The sequence below is a fragment of the Panthera tigris genome, chromosome B1 (assembly GCF_018350195.1).
Source record: "Panthera tigris isolate Pti1 chromosome B1, P.tigris_Pti1_mat1.1, whole genome shotgun sequence".
Taxonomy (NCBI): domain Eukaryota; kingdom Metazoa; phylum Chordata; class Mammalia; order Carnivora; family Felidae; genus Panthera; species Panthera tigris.
The window spans coordinates 166,583,423-166,598,439 of record NC_056663.1 but is presented as its reverse complement, the minus strand read 5'-3'; the positions used below and the strand labels follow the sequence as shown (position 1 = coordinate 166,598,439).

Below are 15,017 nucleotides of genomic sequence, written 5' to 3'. Positions count from 1 at the left end.
CTAGGATTTTTATGGTTTCAGGTCTCATGTTTAGGTCTTTAATCTATTTTGACTTTATTTTTATGTATCAGATTAGAAAGTAGTCCAATTTCATTTTTTTTTACATATAGCTGTCCGATTTTCCCAACATCATTTATTGAAAATACTTTCTTTTCTTCCATTGTATATTCTTGCTTCTTTGTTATAGATTAATTGACCCTATAAATATGGGTTTATTTCTGGGTTTGTATTCTGTTTTCATTGATTCATGTGTCTATTTTTGTGTCAATACCATGTTATTTTGATTACTATGACTTTGTAGTGTACCTTGAAATATGGAATTGTGAGACCTCCAAGGTCTTCTGTGATTCCCTATAAATTTTAGCATTCTAGATTTGTGAAAAATGCTATTGGTATTTTGATAGGGATTGCTTTGAATCTGTATTTGCTCGGGTAATATGGGCATTTTTACAATATTAATTTCTCCATTCCATGAGTATAGAATATCTTTCCATTTCTTTGGGTAATCTTCAGTTTCTTTCATCAGTGTCTTATAGTTTTCAGAGTATAGGTCTTTCACCTATTTGGTTAAATTTATTCCTAGATATTTTATTTTTTTGGTGAAGTTGTAAGTGGTATTGTTTTTAAAATTCTCTTTCTGCAATTTGGTTGTTAGTATAAGAATTGCTACTTATTTCTGAGTATTAATTTTGTCTCTTTCAATGTTACTGAATTTATCACCTTTAACAGTTTTTTGAGTCTTGAGGATTTTTCTATGTATAGTATCTTGTCATCTGCAAATAATTACAATTAAACTTCTTTGCCAGTATGGTTGCCTCTCATAACTTTTTCTTGTCTTATTGCTGTGGCTAGGACTTCCAGTCCTATGTTGAATAAAAATGGTGAGAGTGGGCCTCTTGTCCTGTTCTTGACCTTAGAAGGAAAGTATCAAAGAAGATCTCCAGAAACAACAACAAAACAAGTGATGATATGGCAGTGAATATGTATCTGTCAATAATTACATCAGATATAAATGGACTAAATGCTCCAGCCAAAAGACATTGAGTGTCAGAATGGATTAAAAAAACAGACCCATCTATATACTGCCTACAAGAGTCTCATTTTAGATCTAAAGTCACCTTTAAATTGAAAGTGAGGAGGTAAAGAAATATTTTTTTCATGCAAATGGATGTCAGAAGAAAGCTGGAGTAGCAATGCTTATATTGGACAAACCAGACTTTCAAACAAAGACTGTAACAAGAGATGAAGGGAATTACATAATCATAAAGGGGGGAATCCAACAAGAAGATCTAACAATTGTGAATATTTATGCACCCAACATGTGAGCACTCAAATATCTAAAACAATTAACATACATAAAGGAACTAACTGATAATAACACAATAATAGTAGGGGACTTCAACACTGCTCTTACATCAATGGAGAGATCCTCTAAACAGAAAAATCACTAAGGAAACAATGGCTTTGAATGACATAGTGGAACAGATGGACTTAACAGATATATTCAGAACATTGCATCCTAAACAGAAGAATACAGATTCTTCACAAGTACACATAGAACATTCTCCAGAATAGATCACATACTAGGTCACAAAACAGGCCTCAACAAATACAAAAAGATTAAAATCCTACCGTGTACCTTTTCTGACCACAAAACTATGAAACTAGAAGTCAACCACAAGAAGAAATCTGGAAAAGTCACAAATATATGGAGGTTAAACTATATGCTACTAAGCAATAAGTGGGCCAATCAGGAAATCAAAGAAGATATGGAAAAAAAACATGGAAGCCAATGAAAATGAAAATATAATGGTAAAAAACCTTCAGGACGTTGCAAAAGCAGTCCTAAGAGGGATGCATATAGCAATACAGACCTACTCAAGAAGCAAGAAAAATATCAAACAACCTAATCTTTAACCTTACACCTAAAGAAGCCAGGAAAAAAACAACAAACTAAAACTAAACCTAATATAAATATTAGAGCAGAATTAAATATACAGAAACTAAAACAACAGCAACAAACAAACAAAACCACACACTAAAACAGATCAATGAATCCAGGAGTTTGTTCTTTGAAAAAATTAATAAAATCAATAAACCTCTAGCCAAACTTATCAAAAAGAAAAGACAAAAGATCCAAATAAATGAAATCACAAATGAGAGAGCAGAAATAAGAACCAACACCACAGAAATACAATTATAAGAGAATATTATGAAAAGCTATATGCCAACAAATTGGACAATCTGGAAGAAATGGGCAAATTCCTGGAAACATATAAACACCAAAACTGAAACAAGAAGAAATGGAAAACTTGAACAGGCCAATAACCACAAAGAAATTGAATCAGTAATCAAAAAAGTCCCAACAAACAAGAGTCCAGGGTCAGATGGCTTCACAGACAAATTTTACCAAACATTTAAAGAAGAGTTAATATACATTCTCCTCAAAGTATTCTAAAAAGTAGGAAATGAAGGAAATACCAAATAGCATTATTTAACACAGTACTAGAAGTCTCAGCTGCAACAATGAGACAACAAAAAGAAATAAAAGCCATCTGAATCAGCAGAGAAGTAAAACTTTCACTATTTGCAGATGACATGATACTCTGTAAAGAAAACCCAAAAGACTTCACCAAAAATTGCTAGAACTGAAAAATGAATTCAGTAAAGTCTCAGGGGACAAAATCAATGTCCAGAAATATGTATGTCTATATACCAATAATGAAACAGCAGAAAGAGAAATCAAGGAATAAATCCTATTTAAAATCGCTCCAAAAATAATCAAATTACCTAGGAATAAACCTAACCAAAGAGGTGAAAGGCCTATACTCCAAAAACTATAAATCATTGATGAAAGAAACTGATGAAAGAAATGAGACAAAGAAATGGAAAAAATATTCCTTGCTCATGGACTGGAACAAATATTGCTAAAATATCTATACCAACCCAAATAATATACACATTTAATGCAATCACTATTACAATACCACCAGCACTTTTCACGGAGATAGAGCAAGCAATCCTTAAATTTCTGTGAACCACAAAAGACCCCAAATAGCCAGAGCAATATTGAAAAAGCAAAGCTAAGCTGGACGCATCATAATTCTGGACTTCAAGTTATATTACAAAACTATAGTGATCAAACGGTGTGGTACTGGCACAAAAGTAGACATACAGATTAATAGAATAGGATAGAAAACCCAGAAATGAACAAACAACTATATGAGCTATTCATCTTTGACAAATCAGGAAAGAATATCCAATGAGAAAAAGACAGTCTTTACAACAAATGGTGTTGGGAAAATTGGACTGCAACATGCAGAAGAATAAACTGGATGACTTTCTTACACCATTCACAAAAATAAATTCAAAATGGGTTAAAGACCTAAATGTGAGACCTGAAACCATAAATATCCTGGAGAAAGTCAGCAGTAACCTCTCTGACACCTACTGTAGCAACTTCTTTCTATGTCTCCTGAGGTTAGGGAGACAAGAGCAAAAATGACCTATTGGGACCTCATCAAGATAAAAAGCTTTTGCACAACAAAGGAAACAATCAACAAAACTAAAAGGCAAGCTACAGAATGGGAGAAGATATTTGCAAATGACATATCTGAGAAAGGGTTAGTATCCAAAATATATAAAGAACTTATAAAACTCAACACTTGAATAATGAATAATTCAATTTAAAAAATGGGCAGAAGACATGAATATACATTTTTCCAAAGAAGATATACAGATGGCCAACAAACACATGAAAAGATGTTCAACATCCCTGATTGGGGAAATACAAATCAAAACTACAATGTGATATCACCTTACACCTGTCAGAATTGCTAAAATCAAGACCACAAAAAGCAACAGGTATTGACAAGGATGTAGAAAAAGTGGAACCCTCTTACACTGTTGGTGACAATGTAAACTGTTGCAGCTACTGTAGAAAACAGCATGGAGGTTCCTCAGAAAGTTAAAAATAGAACCACCCTATGATGCAACAATTGCACTATTATGTGTTTACCCAAAGAATACAAAAATACTATTTTAAAGGGATACGTGCACGCTGATGTTTACAGCAGCACTATCTACATTAGCCAAATTATGGAAAAGCCCTAGTGTCCATTCACTGACGAATAAAGAATAGGTGATATGTGTGTGTGTGTGTGTGTGTGTGTGTGTGTATAATGATGGAATATTACTCAGCTATAAAGAATGAAATCTTGCCTTTTACAATGACATGTTTGGAGCTAGAGAGTATAACGCCAAGCAAAATAAGTTAGAGAAAGACAAACAGCATAGGATTTCACTCATATGTGGAATTTAAGAAACAAAACAAATGAGCAAATGGAAAAAAGAGGGGGGAACCAAGTTACAGGCTCGCAGTGCACTTGTTGTGATGAGCATCAGGTATTGTATGGAAGTATTAAATCACTATATTGTACACCTGAAACTAATACTACACTGCACGTTAACTAAGTGGAATATAAGAATTTACTTTTTAAAAAGTAATAAAAATAAAAGCAAAAGAAACCCACAAAACCATGGCTTGTTTTCCATGCCCTAGTAGCATATTGTTGCTGAGATGGGCTTATGGATCTGGGGCTTGCTGAGGTCACATGTTCACTGTGAACCGACTCTGCTCCCTTCTGGGCTTTTAAGGTGGAGGGTGGAGAGAAAACTGTACAGTTTTTCAGCCATTTTAAACCATTATTTTTTGTTTTTGTTTTTGTTTTTGTTTTTCCTGTGCCCCACCATGCTTGAGGCTACTGGGCTTGATGAGGTTGTAAGCTCCCTGTGATAACTGGACCCACCAGTTACGACTCCTGGACCTGCCCCTTAAGTGTCCAGACCCTCTTCCCATTTGGACTTTTAAGGTGAAGAGGGGCAGAGTGTTCAGCAGTTTCCCATCCCTTTTAAACTGCAGCTTTACTTCCGTGTCCCAGTACGGAGAGGCCTGGTGGCATTGTGGACCCTGGCCTTGCTGAGGTTGCAAGCGTTCTGTAACTGTCCTACCCACCAGTTATGATACTGCAACCCACTATTTGTGGCGTCAGAACCTGCCCCTTATGGCACCTAGACCCTGTTCCTATTTGGGCTTTTCAGTGGCTGGGAGAGAATGTTCCTACAGCTCCTTGGCCCTTTTAAATCCTGGCTTCTTTTTCTGTGCCCCAGAACAAGTAAGGCTGGCGTGGGCTTGTGGACATGAGCTCACTGAAGTCATGAGCTCACTAAGATGACAGGACTCACCCATTACATAGTGTCCAGACCCTGCGGCAACCTAGGCTTTTTAAGGTGGGGTAGGAAAGTAAACCACGTAATTCTCCAGGCCCTCTGACCTGGAGAACTTTCCCACAGCTCCTCTAATGCCTGGCAGTTACTAGTGTTGTCTCTTTTATATGCCACTCGCATTTATTTATTTATTTATTTATTTATTTATTTATTTATTTTTTAAGGCAATGAAAAAAATTTATGTTTGAGAGAGAGAGAGGGAGGGAGGGAGGGAGAGAATGAGTGGGGGAGGGGCAGAGAAAGAGGGAGACAGAATCCGAAGCAGGCTCCAGGCTCCTAGCTGTCAGCACAGATCCCGACGCAGGGCTCAAACTCAGGAACCAGGAGATTATGACCCGAGCCAAAGTCGGAAGCTTAACTGACTGAGCCACCCAGGTGCCCCATGCTAGTTGCTCTTTTAAACCATGGCTTTTTTTCTGTGCCCAAGGAGAGAAGGATCCATTCCCGGTCCCTCACCTCCATCCCTGACATTCTCAGCATTGAGGATTGGGGGTTCTCTTGGTTACTGTGTCTGTGTGTTGCTGTTCTTGCAGTGTTCTCCATCTTTGGTTGTTTGGTAGCTGTTCAGTTAGCCCTCAGTTCTTTGGGAGGAATTGTTCTTATATAAATAGGTAAAATTTGATGTGTCTATGGAGGAGATGAGTTCAAGGTCTTCCTACATTGCTATCTTGAACCAGACCCTCAGTTCAAAGGAACTTAAATAACACACACATTCTAGGCCATCAGGAATGTTGAATGCATTAAAAAATTATTTAGATAGCTCAACTAAAGTATGTAAATATATTTTATATGTTTTTATATATTATATATATTTAATATATAAAATTCTGTAAATATGTATTTTATGTATATAAAATATGTAAAAATCTATAAAGTAGCTCAAAGATGATAAAAAAGCTCCTGTTTTACTCATTTCAAAGTCTCAAGATTTTTCTTGACATTGGAAATTATGATAGGAATAAAAATCTTGGAAACATGGTCAGAGAGACTTCTCAAAACAGATACCACAGCTTTCAAAAAATCTCCTTTTCTCGCTGAGAGGTCTGTAGCTCATCTTAAGGCCAAGTCCAATTTTGAGTAAGAGAATAGACATTTATCACACTGTTCATTTTGTCAAAAACTGTGTTTGAGAATACAGTGGGTGCCAGTTGCTGAGTGACTGCTTACTCATTCTATAACAACAAAGAAATGATACTATGCCTGCCCTTATGGGGCTCACATTCCAGAAGGGAATACAGACAAATGGCTGGACAATCATATTGTGATAAGAGCAGGGTGATGAATCAGTGAGGTTTCTTAGAAAAAATACACTAGGGCAAACGCGAGTGGGGCTTATGCTGGTTATTGAGTAAAGGGAAGTAAGAAGCATTCCAGAAAGTGGGGCTAAGTGGTACATGGGCCAGGGATAAGACAACACCTAGACGGAGTAGTTTACAGAACTTCAACATCCCACAGCTCACTTAACACCTTGTAAATCATGTTGCCAACTTGGCACATTGTATTGCAAAGGTTTGAAGGAAGTTTCATGTCACTTGCCATTTTTCCTTTGAAATTGTTTTTAAAATTTAACTTCTAAATTGCCATTATTTCTGTAATTGATCTTGAAATGATTAAACAATTTAGGGAGACTGATCCAAACATTTAGAATGTAGGATCAGTTAAATTCAGTTTAGTTTTTCCATACTGGTCCTTATCACATGGTCACATGGTCTGTGCTCTTCAGTTCTTTCCCAAATCTGCCAATTCCTTAGTCCCTCCACCCCATGACCACTAACTCCATTTTTGGTAGAGGGAGCTTTTCTTCTGGGCAGAGACTATTTTTGTATCCCTGTAGGAAAGCAGCAGTGTGGGTGAGTTCATTTATTCACATAGTATGCATTCCAATAACAAAATAACCAGTTCAGGTTAATGCTGCAAGAGGAGTAAATGTAGAAGCTAGGAAGCTACATTTTAATAAGAAAACTAATATGAAATAATAAAACTCCACTTTTCACAGTAGAAAGCTAGGTACATTCAAGTTCATACACTATGTATGAGAGCTCTAAGGCTGTTTTTCTGTTTATTTTCTTGGGGCTTTCAAACGATTTGATATATTTGTATATTCATTCAGATGCCAGATTAGAAATCAGATTATAAAATTCAGTAGGTAATAACCTATCAGCAAATAAGTTAAACTATAGAGAAGGGGGGGAGCCCCATTCCATTACAGCATAATGTGGTAATTAATGGTTGCAATAATGTTCTTAATTCAAGAAAAAGGTAAGTATTTTCAATATTTTCTATTTACAGAAAATATGTACTTCATTTTATACTTTTTAAATTAAATTATTGATTAAAAACATTAGGTACATGAGGAATTAAGCTTCAGCTATCTTGGGAATTACATTGGTGATACCTCCTAATTCCCTAATGGTGACCAGTCATATGTGATATAATATAACTCTAGCTATTAATAGTGTAAAACAGGTTGACTATATTAGAGAGCAAAACTGTAGAGTGCTTGGGTTAAGGGGTGAAAGATCATTAGAAACCAAAGACACATGACGATATTCTAAATAAGAGAGCAAACAATGAAGGAAAAAGGGAGAAACATGGTAATGCCTAGCAACAGTAATTAAGGAGTTTTTCCAATGCCTCATGCTGATTTGGAAAGGGTTTGTTGCTGTATTTTGAAGATCTGAATAAATGGCCGGTAAGTATTGCAGAGACTTGGTTTTTCTGGCAGGTGGCCACCACAGCAGATTGCTCCCTAAGTGTGCAGGAGACTGCTTTGTGATGAAAAGGTGGTGATGACCTGAAGATGACAAAAATGTGTTGGAGTTCCATTGTAGAATGGTCACCGTGGCGAGTCTACAGGAAAAGGTACAGGTTTTAGCTAAAGGTAGGTGATGGAGCTATAGGCACTGATTGCCACAAGTCTATACTTGAGATTTTGATAAAGTTTTATCATATTTTCTGTTATATTTAAAATAAATTTAAAATAAATCAAAAGTGCTAGTCTGGCATTTCAGATGATCCCATGAGAGAGACAGAGAGAGGAAAAACAAAACAAAAAAAACCAATATGGCCCCATTGTTCTCAAGCTACTTCCACTTTGCTTTGTTTTTCTTCATAGCCTCTTCATTTGCTGATGAGGTGAGGTTGGTGGAATCATGTCCCTAGAGATGTCCATGTCCTAATCCTCACAATCTGAGGACATGTTACCTTACATGGCAAAAGGGACTTTGCAGATGTGATTACATTAAGGACCTTGAGTTGGGGAGATTATGTTGGATTGAGTAAACACTGTCTAATACCATGGGTCCTTAAGAGCAAAGAGAACCTTTCTTTGCTGTAGTCAGAAGGAGATAGGACTATGAAAAGATGATCAGAACATTGTTGGCTTTGAAGATTGAGGAAGGGTTCCATGTGAGAAGGTTCTAGAAGTAGGGAAAGACAAGGAAACTGATTCCTAGAACTTCTAGAAAGGAATGAAGCTCAGCTAACACCTTGGTCTTAGCCTTGGGAGATCAGTGTTGAAATTTTAACCATAAGAATGATAAGGTAATGAATTGGTGTTGTTTTCAGCCACTACATTTGTGATCATTTGTTATAGCAGCAATAGAAAACAAATACATATGGTAGATGTTTTCTTCTTGTCTGTCTCCTCATTTCCCATATATACACACTAGAATGTAAACCTTAAAAGGTCATGGAATATTCATTTTCTTCAGTGCTCTATCCCTAGGATATTTTGATATGTAGAAAGTATGCAATAAATACTTAATGAATGGAAGATTGCATGTGAGAACTATTTGAATAGAATTTATGAAAATTCACTCCAATAAATGTGTTAAAATAACTATATCAAATGATACATTTTATGGTAATTCAGATATATTTTTGTCTATATTATTTGAGCTTCAAAAACACTTCCTATATCACATTTTACATATATGGAAATATGTATTCACAACATTAAGAAATGTACCCATATTCTCATTACTTATCAAGACTAACAGCAAACTAACATTTTAAAAGCAACTTAAACAGGGGCCGCCTGCATAGCTCAGTTGGTTAAGCCTCCGACTTTGGCTCAGGTCATGATCTTGCAGTTCATGAGTTCGAGCCCCATGTTGGGCTCTGTGCTGACAGCTCAGAACCTGGAGCCTACTTCAGATTCTGTGTTTCCCTCCCTCTCTGGCCTTCCCCCACTCACTATGTGCCTCTCTCTCAAAAATAAATAAACATAAAAAATTTAAAAGTAATAAAAGAAACTTAAACATGTAGGAACCAGTTAAGTACCATATAATTTGATACAGTTAAGAAACTGAGAAACATTCACATAAGGCTACTGGCATCCCAGAGATGCTTCACAAAGTGACAGTAACTTCAGTAGGTCTTTCTGTAGTCCAGGGCTTTGGGCTTGTCTTTACAAATCTAGACAAGGGATGCAGTTATTGTATTTTAGGACAATCAGGATCTTATGGGACAACCCTTATTCATTCACTCATTCATTCATTCAGTAATATTGCTGAGTGCTTGCTCTGTGCTAGGTATTTCTCCTAGATACTAGGGATACGGCGAAGTACAAAGTAGACAAGAATCCCAGCCCTCATGAAAACAACATTCTAGTGGGGGAGGTAGACAATAAACAAAATAAATAATGAAAATATAAAGTATATTATATGGTGATTATACCTGTGGAGAAAAATATGACAGGGCAATTTGAATAGGGAGAGAGTATGTGGTGTTTCTTTAATAAGGAGGATGTCAAGGGAAATCTTCAATGAGCAGGTTAAATTGGAACAAGACTTAACAGGATTATCGTTTGGAGAAAGCAAGGATGTGAACTATTGAAACTCTGGGGGCACAGCAAAGTATTCCAGGCTGGGGAAACAGTAAATGTGGAGCCTTGAGGCAAGGTGAACCTGGTGTATTTGAGGACTTGCAAGACCTTTGCCTATTTATAGTACTTATAGTATGTTTATCGTATTTCATTTGGATACAGAATGTGAAATAAACAAATTCCAGGGTTTTCCACAACAATCAGTTCACATGAGCTCTTTAAATTCTCTGATTATCATAGCTCTTCCTCCTCAGTGAGGTTCTAGCTTAGAAATCTTGGCTTTGCTGACGTGCGGGGAGTGGTCAAATACCAACACCCGGGATGCTTCCCTGGGGTTAGAAAGGACATATTTTGAATTATTCAGTAATTGAATAATATGACAACTATATAAGTAGTGATGGAGGATATAACTTTCCAGTGACCATAAATACCACTTTTTGCTCGGGAGAAAGGCTCACTGATGGCAAGTTCTTTGGGCATGGCATCAGATCAAGAACAGATAGAGAAATACTTCATCCTGGCCACCGTAAGGACAAATGAGCTTTTTGTGCCACAAGTATGTATCCAATTCATTCATTTGTTCATTCATTCATTTGTTCATCTTCTTAGTATCAGGCACTCTTTTCTGGGCTAAGAATATGTCAAAGAAGAAAGCAGATAGGAATTTGTGCCCTAATAAAATTTATACTACAGTGGGAGAGAAAAAGACACATGGTGTCAATATTTTCAGAAATAGGTTTTGGATTTTTCAAGTTCTTTTATTTCAGGTTGTTTACCAAATTATTTTCTATGGTGTCTCTATGAATTGGATAGTGCTAGATGGATAAATATTATTTTATGCTTTGTTCCCTCTTCCTTAGTTGCTGTGAGGACACATGACTTGTGTTTTAGCGCTTGGCCAAGTATTTTACACTCCAGTTGTTTAGGTCATGGTTCAGTGATGTTGATAGACATGTGTCATACTTATATGTCCTTACACTTTCTCAGTTACCCATTTAATTACTGCCTTTTTAGGTTTTATTATTTCTAAAGATGTCTGCTTTTATCTACTATCTATTGAAAGTATCATTTTAAAACTGAAAGCAGAATTTACAGGCATTGCAAAAACTTCAAAATACGGAGTATATAAGATTATACCTGGTTCTTTAGCTGATTTCTCTCCTTAGAAGTTTGGTGACTGTCTTTCTATGTCCCTCCTCTAAACACACCTTTTTTTTCTCCTCCAAAGCAAATCCTACATTACATTTTTCCCCCCCAAAAAGTTTAACTGTTACTTAATTTTTTTGTGGGAGTATAAGAATGTGTTCCATTTATCAAATAGATGTTCTTGTCTATATTCACATGTTAACACCTTTTTCTTCTCTCTCTCTCCCTCTTCTATTATAAAGGTGAAAGAAGGAAGAAATAATCTTAATATAAAACCTTATGGGTCTCCAGTAATAATTTTAAGGGACATTGGGTTTTAAGTATGTACAGCTTCTCTAAAGAAGTTTATTTTAACTAAATTTTCTCTGTCTTGAATTTATTTTCATTATCTCTAACTTGTTAAAATAGACTTTTAAAATTTCTAGTTACTTGTTATAATTAACTTTACATGGACTCTGTGTAGGCAGTCACCAAATTGCTTCAGTAGATTTAGAAATTGCAAATAGCTGCCCAATATCAGGAGCTAAATGAAGCTTATGTCAATTCTCAATAAAGGTCTTAGAAATGTAAGCAGTAAGAACTATTTGGCCATGACACAGATGTTCTGATCATTACAGGAACTGTGTCTTTAATTAAATTTGTATGCTAGTGCCAGTTCAAAAACTTTGTTTTTCATACAAAAACCCAATTATATAGCCAAAAGGATGTTCATGCTCCAATGAGTTGAAAGTCAAGAAGAAAAATGTTACAGTATTAATGCAAGCTTTTATTCAAGCACTGATGTTTTTACTACATGATAAAAATATCTCTAAGAGTCAAGAGTTTATTTTTCACCAATAAAATGCTATTTAAGCCAAATGGAAATTGGCTTAAAATTTAAAACCAAGGTTTTTTGTTTGTTTTTTCAGCTTCTATTTAAGCCAAGTTTTTAACATATTGACATTTTGTATTTTTGTTATTTATCAATCAATATCTGCTTATAAGGCTTGCTATTTTACCATCTTGAATTTATATTTTAGTTAACAAATTCTCCTTACTTACATTTAAATAATTTATACTTCCCTTCATATAGCCTAAGGATTTTAGAGAAGATTAAATAATCAAAAAGCAAGTAACATTTTTATTGCTTTGGTCTAGAATTATGCTACAAAAAGTAGATAAAAAAATTATAATATTTGTTTTACATAATGTAAATAAAAAGGCTGAAGATATTGTCCATAATGCAATTATCTGTAATGTCCATCAAACTCACACAACACAGCTCTGTATACACTTAATGCCCTAAAACATGAAGAATGAAAATGACATTTCAGAATATTAAGCTCACTATTTACTAAAGAATGTAGAAATCTCAATTGTTTTGCAGCAATGAATTTTATTAAAATATTACAATTCTGTAATGTCAAAATCTTGGGATTTTCACTTACATGCTTTACATGTGAGTAGATATTCTAGGAAAGTAAAAATAAAAATTAAAGAAAAATTAGAGAAATATTTTGAAAAAAGCAGAATATTTTTTAATATTACTTTTTTAAATATAGCAAAAGTTCAGTTGTGTTGTTAAATACAATTTTATTAGATTGATACTTTGCCTCTTTTCTTCTTTTGAGTATTTTATTTTCTATGTATGTATTTACTTTTTTTTTATTTTTGAGAGAAAGGGAGAATCTTTTATTAAATCTTTTTTAATGTTTATTTTTTTTTAATTAAAAAAAAATTTTAACGTTTATTTATGAGACAGAGAGAGACAGAGCATGAACGGGGAGGGGCAGAGAGAGAGGGAGACACAGAACCGGAAGCAGGCTCCAGGCTCAGAGCCATCAGCCCAGAGCCCCATGCGGGGCTCGAACTCACAGACCGCGAGATCGTGACCTGAGCTGAAGTCGGCGCTTAACCGACTGAGCCACCCAGGCGCCCCTTTAATGTTTATTTTTGAGAGACAGAGACAGAGCATGAGTGGGGGAGGGGCAGAAAGAGACAGAGACAGAATCTGAAGCAGGCTCCAGGCTCTGAGCTGTCAGCACAGAGCCCAATGTGGGGCTTGAACCTGTGAACCGTGAGATCATGACTTGAACCAAAGTCAGACACGCAACAGACTGAACCACCCAGGCCCCCCAAGAGAAGGAGAATCTTCATCAGGCTCCACGCTCAGCACAGATCCTGACATGGGGCTCAATTTGAGAACCCTGGGATCATGAGTTGAACCACCCACGTGCGCCTCTTTTGAATATTTTAGAATGAAATGATCTATATTCCAATTACATAACTGTTTGAGCCTATATACTCCAGTATACTCCATATACTCCTATATATATATTATATATATATATTATATATATATAATATATATATAAACATTTTCTGAGAGTAACCCAGGCAAAAGTCCAATTTCTCTAAAACTGTCTAGAAAAGTCTACACAAAAATTAAGGTGAGATAAATCTGAAAAAAATAACTCACATTGATAAACTTAACTATTGAATCTAACTCAAATGGTTCAAAGAGGACACCTCAAGGTGTCTCTGTTTTCCAGGAATGATATAATGTCCAATCACCTCTGTCCACCACCCTAGTTATATTGTCTAATGCCCTGCAACAGACATAAAATTTCTTACTTAAAAAAAAAAGTTTATTTTTGAGAGTGTGTGAAAGAGGGAGGGGCAGAGAGGGAGACAAACCCAAACAGGCTCTGTGCTGTCAGCACAGACATGGGGCTTGATCTCATGAACTGTGAAATCATGACCTGAGCTGAAATGAAGAGTTATATGCTTAATTGATTGAGCCACTCAGGTGCCCCCAAATTTCTTACTTTTAACATATATACTTTATATTCGAAGATGAAGTAGGGGAATGTTAAAATGAAAATAACTTACCTTTATGTTGTTTATCATAGTCTTAATAGGGGTATAGCCTTAATAGGAAATAGGGGTACATATAAAGAACTTTGTATTGTTAATGACCCAATCTCTTTCATACCCTTTTTTGTGTTGAAAGTGAGATTTCTAAATTTGGGATGGGTTGTTTCTCTGGCTATGAGTATTGGGCTAGCCTTCCTGACTGGAGAGATGTACATCCTAGAGACCAGTGATCAAATGTGTGTAATTGCAATGGGAGGCTGACATTCTCAGCAGGCTCTTACCCCCTGATTTTCCATTCTCTGCTTAAACCACATGCATTTCACCCCTGGATTTTTGAAATTTTGTGTCTTATTGATACTTTGCCGTTTCCAGCTTTGAAGCCCTTGAAAAGATCAAGATCAGTTGCCTTGCAGAATTTTAGTAAATGTTACTGACCTTCAGATGTTTGCTAATATCATGACAATGTCATATGCAAATCAAATTTACTTCAAAGTTGTAATTTTATAGAGATTAAATCCTACTTACTTTAACAACCTCACATTTAGCTCCATCCAAATACCATATCAACCTCGATGGGTACAGAATTATCATAGATGGTAAGAGGAACTGTCCTGAACATGTAGCTTTCCTTCTCCACCTCACTACCCTGCCTGCCATTTGGAGATGTGTGTCCTTGGTGGGTGTCATTTAAATCTTCCTTTCTTTTTGACTCTTGACAAATTATGACATCAGTGTCGGTCTATTAATTCTGGAAAACTGCATAGTTCCAGGTAATTTCTAGATGTACATCTTTCCACTATTCAAGCTGTGATGTCTTTATTCCTTATATCACATTAGAGAAAGGTGTCATGTATGTGACTGGGAGAAAATTTATCCATAAATGTTTCTATCTGTAGATGTT

The 15,017-nt window shown here is 35.7% G+C and overlaps 1 long non-coding RNA gene across 1 annotated transcript in view; it reads left to right on the top strand.

Annotated features, from left to right (window-relative positions):
- Nucleotides 1-8,757: 8,757 nt before the first annotated feature.
- The window catches only part of LOC122237745, a 75,879-nt gene continuing 69,619 nt past the window's right edge, over nt 8,758-15,017 (top strand). Inside the window, exon 1 of the long non-coding RNA XR_006216371.1 lies at nt 8,758-8,829. This is a non-coding gene — a long non-coding RNA (uncharacterized LOC122237745). The remainder of the gene's footprint in view (nt 8,830-15,017) is intronic.